Here is an 11843-nt window from a genome sequence, read left to right on the forward strand (position 1 = left end):
AAAAAAGGGTTCAGATTGTTGAAAGCTGTTGTGTCATTAGCCCCCCCCCCCCCCCCCCCTTTTCTGAGTCACACTTTCTTGCAAAAATAGGCCCTAAAGATGCATTTCCCCAATTGCACCATCACACACTCAACCTCCAGATGTGCTCAGGGGACCAAGGAAGGATAGTAATCCTGCCCCCACAATCAAGTTCCCTAAAAACTTAATATATGAACATTGTGAGAGCAATTTTCACACTGAAATGCAAGTGAATGCTCTCACTCTGTGAGAACCAAGAATAAAAGCAGAGGAAGATTAAAATGACCACACTTTCTAGCATATAATGTGCCCTGGCATGTCACACACACCTGGCTTTGCGAGTTGAAGAGGAAAAGATCTTTCCTTGTAGTAACAGAAGCTCAATCTCCTGTCTCTGACAGGGGCTATAATAGATGCTTTAGTGGAGCGTATATAGACATGGTCTATCTAAGAGTGATCTGTCCCTGTTCACATGGTCACTGGCATCCACCGTCATTGGTTTAGAGATGTCAGAGGAGACTTGTAGCCATTAACGGATCCATCCTCTGTGAATGTGTTTTAACCACTGGACAAAGCTGGCTTTCCTCTCTGCCTCTACATCCTCCTGTGCTAAAGTCTGTTCTCTCATTTGTTTTAAATTTGTCTCCCATTGATTTCAGTGGGTGCCCCCTAGTTCTGCTACTATATTCTCTCGCATGTAACCCTCTCCCAAATATAACACACACCTTCTTTGTGAAAGGCAGGACAGACACATTTTTCCATGCCCAGAGTTATGGCTGCAGAGAACAAGGGCAGGCTCATCTTCAGCTGACTAACCCTCCCTCTCCAACTCAAATAAAACTCAACAGACTGCTGAAGCCTGGTTTCCTTGGGGGGGACCTCTGATCTTGGAAAGAGCTAAAGAACTGTGAAATGAGAGAAGAGACCAGAAGTAGCAGAGAGCAACTTTGCCCCCCAAGAAAGTTTAGCTTTTTCAGTCATGACCACTGAAAAGGAGAGAGAAAGGTTAATACCTGTGAAGTGAAAAAGGCCATTAATGAGCCATTGATTCCTTTGGTAATAAGGCAGGGTAGAGATGCACTTTATGGACTAATTAAATAAGATCTATCTATCTATATTTATATCTATGTCTATACACACACACACATACATAGTGAACATAATTTTCCTAATATAATATAATAATATACATTCTATATCTATCTATATCTGAGAGAGCAAGAGCGAGCGAGCACTAGCTTTTATGGCTTAGTCTTAATGCCCCCTCCCTTTCTCTCTCTTATTTAGTTAGTCGAGAGCCCTGTCTTTTGATTGACTTCAGAATCACAGGGTGAGCTATCTCTTCCCTTTCGTCGCATCCTTCATGATTTCACAGACATCTGCTCTGGACATACATCAACCTGTTCCCCTTGGGGACACCCAGAAATCAGCACCCAGGAAAGCCGGGAATCCTCTGCCTGACCTCATCCTTGGGCAATCGGGGACAGGAAAACACCTGGAGTGCATTTGTCAAGAACAGCCTTTACTAAGAGGGACAGGGGAAAATATCACAGCCTACATCTATGGAACAATATGTTGTTATCCACCTACTGCTGACAGAGCCAGGGCACGGTGCTGGAGCCCCATCATGCCAGTGGTCTGGACCTTGTAGTAATGAAGGTGTTGGAAGATGTTCCCACACCTGAACAGGATGCAAGGCAGATGCCAAACGTGGTCCCTCTTGGTGCCGTTCCCATGGGAAGGACCTAGAGACAGTGGATTCTAGGGTGGGATGGGACATATATGACTGTTGCCTTATGCCAGCTGTGGGAGATGGGTGCAGGGGAACTTCAGGGGGTCCCCATGGATTTCTGGGCCTGTGAAGCCACACGGCTTCCCTCCTCAGCTAGGCCAGCAGTGACGCCCCGTGGGAGGATCCCCACGGCGGTGGGGCCAGGGGGTCACAGGGAGCCAGCACCAGGGTCCTCCGCTTCCTCAGGTTCCTTGGAGACGCGGGACAAGGGAGATGTGGGTTTGGGTCTGTGGCAGAGAGGAGACAGAGCGGGGCCGAGGGGCTCTGCTGAGCTGTCCTCACAGGGCAGGGCACATCCCCTCCTCCGCACCCCACATGGTCCAGAGCCCGGGAGACGTGGGGCCAGGCCGTGTCCCCCCGAGACTGCAGAGACCACGGCTTCCAGGTCCCCTCTGGGAACAGGCCACAGAGTCCCCTCAGCCCCACACTCTCCTCTCTGGCCCCCTGCTCTGCCCCTCAATGGGCTATGGGCTCATCCACTGTCTCTTCCCAGGGCTGCCCTCTTCCTGGGCTCTGCTGTTCTGCTAGGAGTCCTGCTGCCCTAAGCTCCTACCCGGTGGCTCCCAGGGCTAGATTGCCCAACGGGCTTGGGCCCCAAGCTTATATGGCTCCAGTCCTGGCCAGCTGTCTCCTTAATTGGCCACTACCACACCTACTGGTTACTTCCTAAGCAGGCTTTTCTCTTAAAGTGACAAGTGCACCAAGCGCCCTGTCACACTAACCTCAACTTCCCTTGCTGCAGCCTGAGCCCATTGCTCCTTGTTCTGTCACCTGCTCCATCCTCTTTGCAACCCCCTGCAGGAAGTTGAAGGCTGCTATTAAATCCCCCCTCGGTCTTCTCTTCTCCAGACTGAATAAGCTCAGTTCCCTCAGCCTCTCCTCACAAGTCGTGTGTCCCAGCCCCAAAACCATTTTCATTGCCCTTCACTGGACTCTCCAATTTGTCAACATCCTTTCTGTAGTGGGCCTCAAAACTGGACACAGGACTCCAGATGTGGTTTCACCAGTGCAGAATGGAGGGGAATAATCACTTCCCTTGACCTACTGACAATGCTTTTCCCAATGCAGCCCAGGATGCCATTAGCCTTCTTGGCAACACGGGCACACTGCTGGCTCATATTCAGCTTATTGTCCACTGTAAACCAAAGGTCCTTTTCTGCAGAGCTGCTGCCCAGCCAGTCAGCCCCCAGCCTGGGATTGCTCCGTTCGAAGTGCAGGACTTTGCACTTGTCCTTGTTGAACCTCATGAGATTCCTTTTGGCCCAATCCTCCAATTTGTCTAGGTCACTCTGAATCCTAGCCCTACCCTCCAGCATATCTGCTACTTCCCCCAGCTTGGTGTCATCTGCAGACTTGCTGAAGGTGCACTCTGTGCTGTCTTCCAGGTCACTGATGAAGAAACTGAACAAATCTGACCCCAGGACCAACCCCTGGGGGACTCCCCTTGATACCAGCTGCCAGCTGAGCCACTAATGACTGCCCTTCACGTCTGATGATCCAGCCTGTGACTTCCAGTGCTCTATGGCCTATGCAGCTTCTTCTGTCTCCTTGGTCTTCTCTATAGTCTGTTCGGCTATTCTGGTTGCACGCTGTCTCCACCACCTACCAGCTGTGCCCAGAGCTTCTGAAACTACATTTTCTACTCTTGTTACTGTTCTTCAGCTCTGCCAGGACCCTGCAGATTCCCACCCAAGTCCCCCGCACTTCTTCCTGAAACCTGTACTAACTGCCTTTCTCTATTACCCAGTGTCTGTATGTCATTAACCTCTGGAGGACTTTGGAGGGAGGAAAGGAGGGGATTACCTAACTCAGAGGATTGTGCCATTACCGGTTGCGATTCTCCAAGAGGGTAGTTCACCACTTACTGAATCCGAGGTCAGGGTCCCCAGTGTTGTCCTGAGGCATGCAGAGTGTCTCCTTGGGTGGTATCTGGTTGCTGTCGCTTTTGATGCACAGACCACTGGAGTCTGGGTGGTCTGGCAGGCTGACACGAGCAAGTCATCTTCCCAATCCCAAAAGTGACACAGAAAACATAACTTGGATCTGTGTCAGGTGGCAAAAGCCACTGGACCAAAAAGCAGTATGCGGAAAACAGGCCTCATGACCACTGAATGACCCAATAAGAAAGGAAAAAGAAAACACACAAACACACAAATGGAAAAAAAAGACACTGAGGGCCTGGCATTACACAATTCACCTGCACAATAAAGTTAGACAGGCCACAGTTGCAAAGTCATTTATCACACAATTCACTGGTGACCTGAGCAATAAAGCTAGACCAGCCACATGTCCAAAGTCATGATCATGCCATAAAAATGGCCATCCAGCTACAAAAAGAGTCAACCAGCCCTGAAGTTAGATTCACCCAAGATCACATTGCCCTGGTGAATAAGACATTAGTCATAGAAAACAAGAGCTAGAAGGGACCTCAGGAGGTCATCTAGTCCAACCCCCTGCTCAAAGCAGGACCATTCCCAACTAGATCAACCCAGCCAAGGCTCTGTCAAGACGGGTCTTAAAAACCTCCAAGGATGGAGATTCCACCACCTCTCTGGGTAACCTGTTTCAGTACTTCACTACCCTTCTAGTGACAAAGTTTTTCCTAATATCCAACCTAAACTTCCCTTGCTGCAACTTGAGACCATTGCTCCTTGTTCTGCCATCTGCCACCACTGAGAACAGTAATGGTGAAGAACATGAGCTGTGTGCTGAAAGGAGAATACTAGTTTAAGGGGTCCCTGTCTGGAAAAATCTTAGGCCTTACACTGAAAATGCCGGGTATGTTTCCTAGGCCCCCATCTACCCATTACACTGAAGGCATGATTAACCAGGCAGCTTCAGTAGTCACTGGCCACACGTTCCATCCATCAATAGCATAACAGGGAGAGGAATACACTACAAAGTTTTTCCACTGAAGTCTTGAGGCTGGGCCTCACAATCACGTGTCCTGCCACATACGTGCAGCCCAGCAGCTAGAGGTGCCAAGGGGCAGCAGACCCTGAAGAAAGGCTGCAAGCAGCAGAGTTCAGCTGCAGCAGAGGAGGATGAGCTGGCCTTCAAGCTAAAGTAGAAACCCCTGGGGGTGGCTGGGAAGCTGCAGGATGGGAAGGGGCAGTGCTCTGGGGGCATAGAAACCGAGTGCCTGGGACCAAGCAGCCAGCCTGGCCCCACAGGCTTCAGGGAGATGAGCTCCTGGGGGAGATGGGGCAGGAGACAGACTGGCAGGCACCTGAACTACCCAGGAGAGCTGGGAGGAGGGAGCTAAAGGGGACTTGGGGTGTGGTGAGGCAGTGACTCAGAGTGGGATGGATTTGAGTTGGGCAGTCTGCATTTACAGTTTTGGTGTTGGGATTCTGCTTGCGACTGGATGACTGGGTTGTAGTGGTGAGGATGGACACCCTAGAGGGGACCCTGGTGGCTGAGGGATGGTGAGAGCAGCCTGGAGGGCCAGGGATCCTGGGGGATTAGGGCTGGTGTGGAGGAATCAGGCTGAGGATGGGAATGCTATGGCCAGGGAAAGCAGCAGAGCTGGGGGCATGGGCAACTGATGGCTCCTGAGTCAGTGGTCAGTAAGTGACCAGGGGGGCGGGGCGGTGGTTGGGTACCCCCATGGCCGATAATGCTGACCCAGAAGTGCCGGGGTGAGCCCGGAAGTGCCAGCAGCGCTTCTCCTGGCGCCCCCACTCCCTGGCTGCTGCTCTCAAGGTGGGCACCATTGCTCCCACCTGCCCCCACTCCTGTTGCCTAAGCAGGAAATGCTGGATGTCAGGGGGTGCACCAGCACTCTCAAGGGCTGCATGTGCACCCCCCTACACATCGCCACAGGCCTGGGGTCAGGGTCTGTGCACCCCACTACACATCGCCACAGGCCTGGGGTCAGGGTCCCAGAGAGGTGGGAGCTGGGGCAGGTTTACAGCAGCCATGCTGGGGCCATGGGCCAGGTGGGCTGGAGGAGCTAGGCCAAGACCAGGAGGACTAAGGCCACCATAGGGAAACTAAAGCCAGGGAGCAGCTGAAGCCAGATCAGGTTTAAGCCAGGAGGGCTAAAGCCTGGTGAAAAGGGGCTGAAGACCAAGAGGAGAAGCTGGACTAAGACCAGGGACCAAGGGTGAATGGAGAGCCTGTCTAGGGCTGGGACCGGGTACACTGAATGGATTGGCTCTCAGATAGGGTCAGAGGGTCCACGGGATGGACTCAGAGTAACATCTGGGAGGCTGGACCATGGCTCAAGGGTAGGATGGAGGCCACAGTTACTGCCTGCAAAGCAACTGGTGATTGAGGGATTGACAGACCGAGAGCACCACAGCTGAGTGCCCCAGGGACAAGGCAGGGGCCTGCTGGGCACGGGCACTACCAGCAGGCAGGGATGAACTGGACTCACTCTGGGACCTTGGGCAACCTCCCAAAACCATGTAAAATCCATCCCAGCGTGGCAGGCGAGGTGAAAGGAGGAGCTGGAGTGGGGCAGGAGTTGCGTGGCCACCAGGGGACATCACAGTCACCTTTGGGGCCAGATGCTGCTACAAGCACCTGGTAGGATGGGGACAGGGTAAGTGAATGGTGTCCTCTCCATACCTGCTTCTGTCCAGTGACTTCCCTCGGCAATGGTCTCTGGGGCCTGGGACGGTGAACCCCACATCCTTCCTGGGCAGCCACATTTCCTTCCAGCTGCAGCTGGGGAGGCTCTGGCTGAGGAGCTGCAGCAGGCTGGGACTCCTGGGTTATTTTTGCCACCTTGGTGGGTCTTTGTTCTGGTCACTGCCCACCTCTTTGCCACTGTTTTCCTCTCTCTGCAAAACAAAGCTGCTGAGCTGAGCTGGCCAGGGGTGGCAGTGGCGGGGGGGTTGAGCGGGGCTCGGGGTGAGTAATGGCAAGCTGGGATTCTTGAGGGGGTGAGTGGGGTGGGGTGGGGAGCAGGTGGGGGAGGGCAGGAGACACAGACACAGATGCAAGGGTGCATGCAGACAGACAGACAGACTGCTGGGCAGCAGGAGGTACATGGGAGCGCCCCACACCGGGTGGCAGGGACACGTCTCCTAGAACGACCACACCGCCCCTCTGGAGAAGCCTCATGTTCAGACTGTTCAGACCCTGGCCCGTGGGCTCTGTGGACACACGAGATCCAGCCTCAGCAGCCCCCAGAGCCAGCGCGTCTCTCGAGGTCTGATCCCTGCTCTAGGGTTGCCTTGTTCCCCAGCCCTGGGGCAGCCCAGCTTCCCAGCCCCGTGGCCCTGCCCTGCTTTCCTTGGCTCTGTGCAGTGCCTGGTACCCTTGGACCCCTGTCCCAGCCAGGCTCCCCGCACACGTCTCCACCTGTTGACTCACCAGCTCTGATCTCCTTCCAGATCCGTCCACAGTCTCACCATCCACACCCACGGCCACAGGACCTTCCAAGAGGCCTGCAGGGGACAGGGTGAGTAGCACATCCTCCAGTGAGGCTCTGCCTGAGGGGGTGAAGCAGGTTGGCAGCCGGGACTCCTGGGTCCTTTCTGAATTTCCCACAGGCCTTTGTCCCCCTGGCTGGCCTTGGTTTCTCTCCCTGTAAGGCACAGGTGGCACTTAAGAGATGATTAACTCATTATTGGCATCTCAAGGCTTGATCCGGCTCCATGTTTGTTCAAGTAATATCATGAAAAAGCCCAGGGTAAGTGACTGAGTCGTTACACACAACATGCAGGGCAGCTTTGTGGCAGGTTCCTCTCTGAGTGCATGGCCAGTGCTCCCAGCCTCCGCAGCGCACTGTTCATCTCATCCGATGGCTGGCTGGGCTCCCTGGGAGCGTGATCCTGGGCTCTGCCCCGACCCCATCTATAGAGCATGATGGGAACTGAGCCTGGATCTCACATCACGCCTCACTTGTGGTCGCACAGAAAATGCCATGCTTGGGATCTCACAGCCCCTTCTTGTCAGCTCTCAGAAGCCCAAACCAGCGGTGCTCAACCTTTTTGCTCAGGGGGCCAGAAGGGCAGTGCCCATTGTGGGTGGGAGGGGGAAGATGGCTTGTGACCTAGCCCCACTGGGGCGTGGGGTTAGGGGGCCTGACCTGGCCCCGTGGGGGGTGGGGAAGGGGCTGTGGCCTGGATCTAACTCCCCCCTCAGGGCTTGGGGATTTGGCAGCTGGGGAAAGTGGCTGTATGAACTGCCACCACTTTCTTGCTGCCACATTTCTCAACCCAGGGGGATCCCTGTGGGCTGGATGCCACTGTGCTGAGCACCGCATTTGGCCCACAGGCCAGGGGTTGAGCACCTCTGGCTTAAAACAAAGATGCTGAGGCAGGCACGGCCACTCCCAGGCAGCCTTGGCATGCTGGGATGTGCTGGGGCAGGGAAGGGGGTGCGTGGGCAGCCTGGACACCTGGGGTCTTTCCAGCTCCGGGAGGGAAGTGAGGCTGAGGAGGCTAGAGCAGGGGGAGCTGGGAGCCTGGGTTCCCCCCCTCTCCACGATGGACGGGATGGGGAGGGGGTGTTGCAATCTGGGACAACTCCCTTCCTGGGCTTGTCAGGCCCAGTTTCCAATAGGACGCACGTCACAGGGCCTTGACAGAGGTTTGAGTGTGTGTAGGCGTGCGTATGGCCAGGACAGGGGGAAGGAACTTTCACTTGTGATACATCTGCTCATTAATTGCCCAGCGGCAGCCCAGAGGAAGCTCAGCGCCTATCCCTGGGTAAACACTGCTCCACCCAAGAGCCAACCAAAGCTCCTATCCTCGTTATACCCAGCTGTGCCCCGCTCCCAAGAATGAGCTGCAGCCCCTATGCCCATTATACCCAGCCTGATGCCACCTAGAGCCACTTACTTCCCAGGGCCGGGAGATTGGCTGATATATGGTTTACAGTGAGGGGCTGGGAGCCCGGGCACGTGGATTCTCTGGGGCGGATTGGGGGCTTGTAGGTAGGAGCAGCAGGCACCAGGAGCCCGGACGCCTGGGTTCTCCAGGGAGCAGGATCTCGTGTCTTAGAACAAGGGGTTGGAGCTCGGACACCTGAGTTCCTTCTATATCAGCTCTGAGTCATCCTGTGCCTTCAGGTCGCCCCCCGCCCTGCCACCACCTCACCGCAGCTCCTCCCAGTGCCCGTATAACAGGCAAGTGGTGCCCAGCTCAGCACAGACCAATGCGGACGGTACACGGGAGCCATGATGCCTGCCTTACACATGGTCATGTTCCTTGAGCTGCTGGTTACCGGTGAGTGGGCCTCGCTCCCCACCAGAGCCAGCCACAGCTACTCTCCCCATTACACCCAGTTGTGCCCCTCAAGATCAGCTGTATCCCCACACAGCCTCCAGCTTGCGCTGCCTGAAATGCCTGCCCTGGCAGAGGTACTGCCAGAACGAGGTGGAGACGTGCGCGCCGGGGCAGAACGCCTGCGTGGTGCAGCAGCTGAGCCTGGCTCCAGGTGAGACCCCGGGGGCTGGGGAAGGGGGGCCTGGACACCTCGGTTTCCTGGGAGGGGAGTGAAGCTGGAGGGTGAGAGCAGGGGCGGCTGGGAGACCAGATGCCTGGGTTCCTTGGGAGGCCGCAGGGCTTGCTGGGTTGTCCCAGTCAGATAAGAGTCCCTCCTGGGGTACCTGGCCATCTGCTCCAGGCCCTGGACACCTGGGCTCTGGGCTCACCTCTGACCTCCTACCCTCCCCCTGCAGTCATGATGGATGCCCTGCGGGTGGGCTGCGGGACCTGTAACCCGCCCCTTTCGGACACCGCGGCTGGACTGAGCACATCCAGCTCCTGCTGCTACACGGACCTGTGCAAAGCGATCAACTTCCGTAAGTACGGCCTCTCCCCAGAGCCAGCGCATCCCAGCACATTACACTCAGCCCTGCCCCCCACCAGACCCAGCTGCAGCTCTGGTCCCTGTTATATCCCATCCCATCCCTCCCAAAGCCAGCTGCATCTTGGTCCCATTACATCCAGTCCGATGCCCTCTAGATTCAGCTGCAGCGCCTGTCCCCATTGTACCCAGCCAGATGCCCGCCACAGATCCAGCTGCTGCTGCTAACCCCATTGCACCCAGGACTGCTGCACCCCTGATATACCTGCAGCTCCTGTCCCCATTGTACCCAGCCCAATTCACCCCAGAGCCAGTCACATCCCAGCCCCATGTCTCCACAGGTGACTCAGGTCTCGGTTGGCGTCTCCCGTGTCAAAGCTGTGTGGGATCTGACAAAGCCTGTGGCCCTGACACCCCGACGTTGACCTGCATTGACCCCCAGGCCCAGTGTCTGCAGCTGTCCCGGCGCCTGCTGCCTGGTAAGGCCCGGACACCTGGGATCCTGCTGCAGGAGGAGGGGGAGCGGTGCTGGGTTCCTTCCTCACGCTGGGTGCGGGGAGCCCGGACACGTGGGTTCTGTCCTGACGCTGGGAAGGGATGTTTGGGGGTACTGGGAGCCCAGACAACTGGGTTCGCCCCAGCCCTGGCAGGTAGCAGGCCCAGTGCTGGCTTTAAATCACAGTGGCTGGTTTTAAAGCCCAGACACCCGAGTCCTCTGATGGGAGGAGTGGGGGAGGGTCGAGAGCAGGGGGGCTGGGCATCTGGAAACCTGTTTTCAGGGCACGGCATGGATCAGGGTTGATAGCAGGGAGGCTGGAAACCCAGACACCTGGTTTCCTCAGGATGCCCCACACTGGCCTAGCCTCCTCCCAACCCTCTGCCTGTACCTCAGTTTCCCTGTTGCCTCACTGCTCCCATGTCCTGGCAGGGGAGCAGGGAGACACCACGTACAAGGCATGCGGGTGGCGAGGGCCCTCTGAAGAGCTGCTGGCCATCGCTGCGGGGCCTGACCTGGCCGACGTGCACGTGGACCGCTGCCGCGGGATCAGCTGCAACAACGGCTCCTTTGCTGGTAACGCTGCCGGGACACCTGGGGTCTCCGGGCAGAGAGAGAGTGAGGGCTGAGGGGTGAGAGCAGGAGACTTGGGAGCCCGGATGCCTGGGTTCTTCTGAGGGTGGGAGCTGGGGGGTGAGAGCAGAATGGGCGGGGAGCCCAGACCCCTGCGTTTCCTGACCACCTCCCCCTCACACTCCCCCCACAGAGCTGCCCCGGGGAAGCCCAATGGGAATCTCTGTTACACCTGCCGGGAGACAGGAGCAGGAGAGTGCAACCATCTGCCGCTGAAGGTCATGAGGTGTACAGAGGCCATGGACCAGTGTGTGAAAATCGAGAGCACAGGTGAGAACCAAGTCTGCCCCCACCAGGGGTCCCAGGAGTCTGGGCTCCCACCCCCAGCTCACCCTTTTCTGCCAAGAGACCCAGGTGTCCAGGGTCCTGGGCCCTTGTACTCACCCTTCTCTCTGCCCCCCAGACAAGAACAACCCTAGGACCCTGCTCCGCGGCTGCGGCACCCCCAGCATCTGCCGCTCCTGGCAGCCCCTGGCACGCCTCCTGCTGCCCTCGGGCCACAAGGTCCACTGCTGCTCTGAGAGATTCTGCAACCGTGCAGCCCCCCGTTGGGACCCCCTGCCCACCCTGCTGCTGCCCCTGACATTGCTGCTGCTGCTGGGGGCAGTCTGGAACTGAACGGGTGGCAGGGAACCCAGGCATCTGGGCTGGGACCCGCTGGAACCTGTTCAACTCCCAGGTAGACTCAGGTGTCCAAGACACACTCACAGAACACACGTATCTGAGCTCTAAATCACGTGAACCCATTCCTCGTGCAGGGAACCGAAGTGTCCAACACACACACACACACACACACACACACACACACACACACTGCCCCTGCCCCTGTCTCCATGGTCCGAAGACTTATGGGTGTCTGTCACAACCCAAAGTTGTGGATTTTTTAGCCACCGCTAAATTATGTCCCCGCCGAATTGGAGATCTTTTGCACGACGGAGTGTTCTGTTGTTATGGAGAACCCGCGTGCAGAAAAGTGTTTCCCACCGTTGTGTAGCCTTCTTTGCATTGTGCATGACTTTTGCATTTAGTGATGCACGCTGCAAAGGAGTTTTCCCGCCATTTGTATTGAGATTTGAGCCACATTATTGGCCGGTCTTAATTTAGGCACACGTGGCGGCTAGCTATTGGCTTGCTAGC

The 11843-nt window shown here is 56.3% G+C and overlaps 1 pseudogene; it reads left to right on the forward strand.

Moving 5' to 3' along the window:
• LOC112548382 overlaps positions 1 to 11526 on the forward strand; it is a 13558-nt pseudogene extending 2032 nt beyond the window's left edge.
• Positions 11527 to 11843: the final 317 nt, after the last annotated feature.

This window comes from Alligator sinensis, unplaced genomic scaffold (assembly GCF_000455745.1).
Source record: "Alligator sinensis unplaced genomic scaffold, ASM45574v1 scaffold1740_1, whole genome shotgun sequence".
Lineage (NCBI taxonomy): Eukaryota > Metazoa > Chordata > Crocodylia > Alligatoridae > Alligator > Alligator sinensis.